This window comes from Leopardus geoffroyi, chromosome D1, assembly GCF_018350155.1.
Source record: "Leopardus geoffroyi isolate Oge1 chromosome D1, O.geoffroyi_Oge1_pat1.0, whole genome shotgun sequence".
Lineage (NCBI taxonomy): Eukaryota > Metazoa > Chordata > Mammalia > Carnivora > Felidae > Leopardus > Leopardus geoffroyi.
Genome location: NC_059329.1, coordinates 108,613,643 through 108,622,956, shown reverse-complemented (window position 1 = coordinate 108,622,956; position 9,314 = coordinate 108,613,643).

The following is a 9,314-nucleotide window of genomic DNA, read 5'->3' as shown; positions in this document are numbered from 1 at the left end:
GAGCTCTTCTGGCGCCTGGGTGGCAGAGTGAGTTAAGTGTCCTCCTCTTGATTTCCGCTCAGGTCATGATCTCATGGTTGGTGAGTTCGAGCCCTGCGTCAGGCTCTGCATTGACAGTGTTGAGCCTGCTTGAGGTTCTCTCTCCCCCTCTCTCTCTTCCCCTTCCCTGCTCATGCTCTCTCCCTCTCTCTCTCAAAATAAATAAATGAACATTAAAAAAAAAAAAAAAAAAAAAAGCAGAGCCCTTCCTTCAGCCCATGTCTGCCTTGGATTATCACCCCATTTCTTTCTACCCTTTCAAAGCTAAGTTTCTGTTTATACACCCTATCTCTGTTGACTTACTTCCAAGTCCCTTTCTGCCCAGTTTAATGGTGATTCTGTTCCCTCTAGTTCATTGAAACAGGTCCTAACAAAGACACCAGGACCTTCATTTCAACACATTTAGAGATCTGGTCTCCATCCTCATTGGCCTGTCAACCTCATGACACTACTCACCTTTGCCTCCTTTTTCAAGCTCTTCTCAGGGTCTCTGAGATGCACACCCTCCGGCTGTGCTTTGATCACACTGGTCCTTCAGGCTCTTTTGCTGACTATCTGTCCTCTGTTCCACTTTTAACTGTCACAGTCCTCAGGGCATGGTCTTTGGTCTTTGACACATACCTTATCCCATTAATCCCAGGATGGGCATATTCCCAGGCCTCTCTTCCATCTCAGGATTTTAGAATCAGAAGACATCTTACCATCACTGTGCCTTGAGACCATTTTTGGCAGAAAAGAGTTGTGGGATATCTGTCCCTGCCTACCCTGCACCACATGTGTAGAATGGGTGCCCGCAGCTCGGAAGCAAACCCCAGAGACAATACTGCTGCACTCTTTTCCCTAGGAACCAAATGATTGTGGGGACAAAGAGTATCCGAGGTGACTCCAAAGCAGGAGTCAAAGGCACATGGGGCGCCGGGTGGCTCAGCCAGTTAAGCATCCGTTTCTTGATTTCGGCTCAGGTCATAATCTCCCAATTCGTGGGATCCAGCCCCGTGTGGGGCTCTTCACTGACAGCACGGAGCCTGCTTGGGATTCTCTCTTTCTCCCTCTCTCTCTGATCCTCCCCTGCTTTCACACTTGCGCACCTACGCTCTATCTCTCCCTCTCTCTCAAAATAAACATTTAAAAAAAAGTACAGTATGTGTTGTGGCCTGAATGTTCGTGCTCCTCCCAGGCATATGTTGAAGCCCTAACCCCCAGTATGATGGAGGGTATTTGGAGGTGAGGCCTTTGGGAAGTGATTAGGTTTAGATGAGGTCATAAGGGTGGGACCCTCTTGATGGGATTAGTACCCTTATAAGAAGAAGACAGATATCTCTCTCCTTGAGGAAAGGCCATGTGAAGTCACGACAAGATGACAGATATCTACAAGTCAGGAAGTGCGCTGTCATCAGAACCCAAATCTGCTGGCACCTTGATCTTGGAGTTCCCAGCCTCCAGAATGGGAGAAATAAATGTCTGTTGCTTAAGCCCCCCAGTCTGTGATATTTGGTTATAGCAGCCCAAGCCGACTAAGATAGTATGCTAGCGCTAAAGCTGAACATACACAAATCCTATGGTCCGGCAACTCCACTCGTGGATACATACACCAAAAAGCATGCACAAGAATGTTTACCACTCGGGGCGCCTGGGTGGCACAGTCGGTTAAGCGTCCGACTTCAGCCAGGTCACGATCTCGCGGTCCGTGAGTTCGAGCCCCGCGTCAGGCTCTGGGATGATGGCTCAGAGCCTGGAGCCTGTTTCCGATTCTGTGTCTCCCTCTCTCTCTGCCCCTCCCCCGTTCATGCTCTGTCTCTCTCTGTCCCAAAATAAATAAACGTTGAAAAAAAAAATTAAAAAAAAAAAAAAAAAGAATGTTTACCACTGCGTTCATTGTAATAGTTTCAAACTGGAAAAAACCAATGCCCACAACAGTACAATAGATTGAGCAAAATGGAAAGAATAAGTTATCGTTATACAACAATGTGAATGAACCTCAAAAACTTAATACTGAATAAAAGAAGCCAGTTTCAAAAAAGGACATGTCGTATGATTCCATTTATATAAAGGTACACAAATAGGCACACTAATCCATGGAGTCAAAACCCAGGAGACTAGTTATCTTTGGAGGATAATGGCAAGAGGGGGCAAGAGGTAGCTACTGAGGTCCTAGTAATGTTCTTTTTTTTAATGTTTATTTTTTTGAGAGAGAGCACATTAGAGTGGGGGGGGGGCAGACAGGGAGAGGGGGACAAAGGATCTGAAGTGGACTCTGCACTGACAGCAGAGAGCCTGATGGATGTGGGGCTCGAACTCACTAACTGTGAGATCATGACCTGAGCCGGAGTCAGACGCTTAACTCACTGAGCCCCCCAGGCACCCCATGTTTATTTATTTTTGAGAGAGAGAGAGCACAAGCAGGGGAAGGGCAGAGAGATTGGAGACAGAGGATCCAAAGTGGGCTCTGTGCTGGCAGCAGTAAGCCCTATGTGGGACTCAAACTCATGAACCACGAGATCATGACCTGAGCTGAAGTCAGGCTTAACCAACTGAGCCAGGCGCCCCAACAGTAATATTCTTTTTCTTCGTCTGGGTAGTGGGTACGTAGGTTTGTTAATAATTTAGTTGCTTATTAATAATTTTATTATTATTACTATTTTACATGGGGAAGTTGAGTAGAGTTTAATAAAATAAGTTTTTACAAAGATACAAACAGGTTTAGGGAAACCAATAAAGGATAATGCAGTACTCAATGGTTTATCCAGGTGTTGTGAGGTTTTGTGGCTAACGCATACTCAATTTTTAAAACCTTCTTTAAGAAAATGAATGCAAAATCATTGATATAAAATAAAATTTTAGAGGTTAAGATGAGAAAGAAAGCATATCAAATCACAAATCTGTAAAACTAAAAAGGTTTGTTCACTTTATAAAAATTTATTGAACTACACAAAATTGGGGCACTTCTCTGCATGTATATTTCAAACAATTTTTTTTTTAATTTTTATTTATTTTTCAGAGAGAGAGAGTAAGAGCAGAGGAGGGGCAGAGAGGGGGAGACACAGAATCTGAAACAGGCTCCAGGCTCTGAGCTGTCAGCACAGAGCCAGACGCAGAGCTCGAACCCACAGAGCATCAGATCATGACCTGAGCTAAAGTCAGACGCTTAACCAGCTGAGCCACCCAGGCACTCCATCTGCATGTATATCTCTCCTCCTCCTCCTCCTCCTCCTCCTCCATTTATTTATTATTGAGAGAGAGAGAGACACAGAGCGTGAGCAGGGGAGGGGTAGGGAGAGGGGAAGACACAGAATCTGAAGCAGGCTCCAGGCTCTGAGCTGTCAGCGCAGAGCCCGACGTGGGGCTCGAACTCACAAACTGAGATCATGACCTGAGCCGAAGTCGGTTGCCTAACCAACTGAGCCACCCAGGTGCCCCTGCATGTATATTTCAATAAGAAATTTTAAATTAAAAATATTAGTAATAATACATAGGCTAGTTCTGTTTAATTGGAAAGGTAGCATATGAGCCCAGCGTGAATGCCTTTCAGTTCTTTTAGGATTCTTTTAAGAAATGCTTCATCACCAGGGGCGCCTGGGTGTCTCAGCTGGTGAAGCGTCCAACTCTTGATTTCAGTTCATGTCATGAACTCACGGTTCGTCAGTTCAAGCCCCAAGTCAGGCTCTGAGCTGATAGCAAGGAACCTGCTTGGAATTCCGTCTCTCCCTCTCTCTCTGTGCCCCTCCCTGGCTCATGCTCCTGTTCTCTCTCTCTCTCTCTCTCTCTCAAAATAAATAAACTTTAAGAAATGCTTTGTCACTGAACAATAGATTCACTGAACCATTGACCAGCATGTACAGTGTTTCTCTTACAGACAGGAACCAAGGAATGGAAGTGGGGTGCAGCCTCTCCCAATCTCAACTAGTGACTCTTGCAAAATATTTCCTATTTCTGCACCTCTGGGTTCTGCCAGATCCAAGAGAGGAATGCTTCCATCAGGGAGCACAATAACGATTTCTCCACATTAGGAGCTAAGATGGCCAATGGGCCATATTTTGCTCTGCATGCCAATGGGCAAGAAAGTTAAAAGAGGGGTGCCCGGGTGGCTCAGTCAATTGAGCAGCCAACTTTGGCTCAGGTAATGATCTCACGGTGGGTTCATGAGTTCGAGCCCCACATCGGGCTTGCTGCTTTCAGCACAGAGCCTGCTTCAGATTCTCTGCTTCCTCTCTCTCTGCCCTTCCCCAGCTTGCACTCTCTCTCTCAAAAATAAAGATAAACATTAAAAAAAAGAGAGAGAGAGAGAAAGGAAGTACTACTATTGTCTGGGGTGTTGATTCTAATTGTCAAGGTGAAGTAGGATTATTACCCAATGGGAACAGGGAGAAATATAAATGAAACCCAAGGGATCTTCCTAATATTACATATAGGTAGTTAATGGGAAACAGGCTCCTGGTTAGGTATTTAATTCCAATATTCCCAACTGAACAAACTAAAACAAAACAAAACAAAACAGAGGAAATGGGGAAAAAAATCTTAAAAGCATTGAAAAGCTAATGATATAGTGAGAATAATTGGACCAACATTTAGGAAGCTAAAACCCAAAGAGGTAAGCTCAGAATTCAAAGCAATTTTTGTCCTGGGGACATTTACTGATCTGGAAGATACAACTGTGAAACTGAGCTGTTGTTTGGGCGTCTATGGTGGGGAGGGTTAAAAATCAAAACTCAGAGCCTGCCCAAGGTGGGAAGATGGACATTCCACCATGGACATGTCCACACTTTGAGAAGGGACCCAACTGTGTATGAACCTGTAGTCCAGGATCATATTATCTGGGTGATTCAGGGAAGCTCAAGCCTTGAACTTGGATTAAAGTAGACCCACTCTGTCTAAGCGAAATTAGTCAGTCAGAGAAAGACAAGTATCATATGACTTCCCTCATATGAGGACTTTAAGACAACAAAAGCGATGAACATAAGGGACGGGAAGCAAAAATAATGTAAAAACAGGGGGACAAAACATAAGAGGTTCTAAAATATGGAGAACAGAAGGTTGCTGGAGGGGTTGTGGGAGGGGAGATGGGCTAAATGGGTCAGGGGCACTAAGGAATCTACTCCTGAAATCATTGTTGCACCATGTGCCAACTAATCTGGATGTAAATTATAAAAAGCAAATACATTATAGAAAGAAAAAAAAAAGTGGACCCATCCTCATAATGCCTCAGGACACCTAGCTGAAGCAAGCATATTTGGTACCGAATCATAGACTTTAGGAAGGAATTTACCGTCATCCCAGTCCTCAAATTATGTCTAAAAATATTTTTTTCAAATATGACAAAGATAACCAGGCACACAAAGAAAAAAGAAGCCTTTCACAAGAACCAGTACAAAAAATATAAAACACAAACTGACTCACACAAAGACTTAACATGTTGGAATTATCTGATGCTGACCGTAAAATAACATTGCTACTGCATTTAAAGGAGTTAAAAACGAGCATAAGAACATCTTCAGGGGACAAGTACTTATTAAGAAATGCCACAACAGAATTTTAAAACAACAACATAGAACTTCTCCAACGGAACAATAAAATAACCAAAATTAAAAACACAATGAATCCTTTAAACAAATTACTCACAGCTGAAGAGAGAACACAGAAACTAGAAGATAGGTAGGCAGAAATTGTCCCTAACATTGCATAGAAAGACAAAAGAACAGAAAATAGAGAATTAGAGCAGAAACATAGATACATAGAGAGATCTAATATACATTTAGTTGGGGCATCAGAGGGTAGGGAGAAAGGGGGCCGAGGCAGTATTTAAAGAGAAAATGATCCATAATTTCCCAACAATAATGAAAGATGTGAATCCACAGATTGAAGAAGTCAAATAAAACCAAAACTGAGCTAAATAAAGACTTCATGGAGGCACCTGGGTGGCTCAGTCGGTTGGGCACCTGACTCTTGGTTTTGGCTCGGGTCGTGGTCTCATGGTTCGTGGGTTCGGGCCCTGCATTGGTCTCCATGATGGAGGCATGGAGCTTGCTTGGGGTTCTCTTTCTCTCTTTCCCCCTCTCTGCCCCTGCCCCCTCTCTCCCTCTCCCTCTATCTCAAAATAAATGAATAAACTTAAAAAAAAAAAAAAAAAAGACTTCCTGGAAATGAACGCTAGAGCACTTGGGATGAACTATCGTAATGTCCGCAACTTATTTTCAAAAGGTCAGAAAAAAAAGTTTTTATAGGCAAAGAGATAAAGGAAACGAGGCAAAATGGTAAAAGGGGAGCCTGGCTGGCCCAGTTGATAGAGCATGTGCGACTCTCAATTTCAGAGTTGTAGGTTCGATCCCCACGTTGGGGGTAGAGATTACTTTTTTTAAAAGTCCTTAAAAAAAATTCTTGAAGGAGTCCGTAGCTTCCACGTATGTTTCTTTTCTCGCTGCATCAAGTATATTTTTATATATTTTAATTCTCCCATTCTTCTCTCCTGCTTTCCACTCTTGAATATAGGGTGTATTGGTGATAACTAACTTTATAGCCCAGTTCAGAGTTTGCAAAGTATTGAGATGGGGCTGGTAAAAAAAATTGCAAGAGGAATGAACATCTGGAATTCCTGGACTTGCAAGTGGATGTGACCATGGACAAGATATTGACAAGATATTGACAAGATATTGAGTTATCTCCCTTTGGAAAAAGAGTGAATCTATTTTTGACAGAAGTAGGAATAGATCCATTCTACTGGGGAGGTTTATATTATATTATAGTAAGTCATGCATGAGTGTTGGGCATCTAAAACAGCAGACTGTATGGACATTTGTCTTTTTTTTTTTTTTTTTTTTTGGCTGTCCAATGACTTCTGTATTTGGGGGAAATCCCTTTTTGTGGGTGGTATTTTTTTTTTAATTTTTTTTTCAACGTTTATTTATTTTGGGGACAGAGAGAGACAGAGCATGAACGGGGGAGGGGCAGAGAGAGAGGGAGACACAGAATTGGAAACAGGCTCCAGGCTCTGAGCCATCAGCCCGGAGCCCGACGCGGGGCTCGAACTCACGGACCGCGAGATCCTGACGTGGCTGAAGTCGGACGCTTAACCGACTGCGCCACCCAGGCGCCTCTTTTGTGGGTGGTATTTGTAGGGCATGGTGCCTGAACAGCACTGTACAAGCTGAAGAGGAAAGATCCATCTTTCCATCCCTGGCTACCTTGGTACAAGCAGGTGTTTCTAGTTCAGTTAGTCTGATGCTTCAGGCCCCCTGCCTAAGTCCCTTTCTCCAGCAGCTCCGAGTGGTTTCCTAGGTCTCTTGGGTTGGTGCCTGATGCAGGGTGGGTGGGGGACAGTTCCAGGGGACCTAGGGCAGGCATGTCTCTGTCCCATGGCTACTCTGGCCTTGACTCTGGTCCAGGGCGAGGTGCAGCCTTCCAACTGGGTAAAGCTGTAAGGAAGGTTTCCTTTTTTCTTGTCTTCCAAGGGAAGGGACAAGCCGTTCAAGCACTGAGAGGGAGCCTACAGGCAAGAAGCTGCTGGCCCTTCAGCTCCCCACCTTTGGTCTTCACACTTGACCAGTTCTGATACAGAACTTCTGTTGGGGCAAGAAGGTTGCAGTGGAGTATAGGCTTTGGGGCGTCACAGGCCCGGGTTAAAGCCCCACCACCGATAGTGAAACCCCTAATCTCTAAATGACGGCAGCATTTTCAGACTAAAAGGAAAAAGTTGAGCAGGGATGTAAAATGGTGCACCTGCCATGGAAAAGAATATGGTGGTTCCTCAAGAAATTCAACATAGAATGAGCGTATGATCTAGCAATTTCCGCTTCTGTGTACGGACCCAAAAGAATTGAAAGCAAGGACTCAAACAGGTATCTGTACATCCATGTTCATAGCAGCATTATTCACAATAGCCCAAAGGTAGAAACAACGCATGTGTCCACTGATGGATGAATGGATAGACAAAATGTGGTCTAGAGGGACAATGGAATGGTATTCAGCCTTTAAGAGAAGGAACTGTCAACACCTGCCATAGCGTGGATGAACCTCAAAGAGGTCATGCCAAGTGAAATAAGACGATCACAAGAGGACAAATGCTGTGTGACTCCAATGATTTCAGGGCCCTAGAGTAGTCAGATTCATAGAGACAGGAAGTAGACGGCGGTTGCCAGGGGCTGGGGGAAGGGAGAATGGGGCGTTAGCGTTGAATGGGTATGGAGTTTCACTTTGGGAAGATGAGAAAAGTTCTGAAAGGGATGGTGGTGATGGTTGCAGAATAACGTGAATGCACTTAACACCACTGAATTATGCACTTACAAATGGTTAAAATGGTACATCTCATGTTGTATAGATTTCCCCCCCCCCTTCCTACCTCCCCCCCCCCCCCGCCCCGCCCGACCCAGCCCAAGCAAAATGCCTCCTGGTCAAATTCAGCCTCCACGATGAAATCTGACACAGGACCTGGAAGCGAGAGGCTGGGGGTGAGGTGGGAGTCTGGGATCCACAGGGTCAGAAGGATGAAGAACCAGCGGAGAATGGAAGAAGGGGAAACTGAGGCTTGAACTTGCCTCCAGCTGCCCATGTGGTCTGTACCAATCAGACACCAAGCCCCATCTTATTAACACTCTCCCCACCTCCGTCCTCACTGTCCCTGCCTCGTCCAGTCCTCGTCACCCTGCACTGGCTTCCTCCTTTTTGACCTTTGGTCCGTCTTTCATTGGCCTGGGTGGTGACCCTTCTAGAACCCGGATCTGACCGTGTGTCTCTCCTGCTTAAAATCTGTCTGCAGCTCCCCACTGCCTCCGCTCAGCCTAGCAGGCAAAGCTGTTCCCAGCTGACTCCAACCTGCTTTTCGTGCTTCACAGTCCTCTCGTTCCCAAGCTCCGAGTTCCTTTATGTCCGTAGCCATTTTTGAATACCCTCCCTGTGGCAATTCCTAAGTGTTATCCCTAGTTTTCCCCACAACCCTGCACGGTAGGTCCCACTGACTACCTCTTAGAGATGTGGAAACAGTCTCACATAGTCTAGGTCATACTCTTAGATCTATGCTCTTTTCACCACATGGCAGCTCCTCTGTCATTCACTCTGGTGCCCCAGTGCCTTTGCTTATGCGCGAGCGTATCTCAGCCCTCAGGTCTGGCTCAGAATCACATCTATCCTAATGGGCCCTGACACCAGTTGCGTGTCGGCCCCAAGCATTCGCGATCGTGTTTTCTTCATAGTATTCAGCACAGTTGGAACTCGCCCTACTTGCTTACAAATTCAATATCCTTTTCCCACTAGAATATAAGCTACAGGAGTGGGGATCGCGGCTGTGT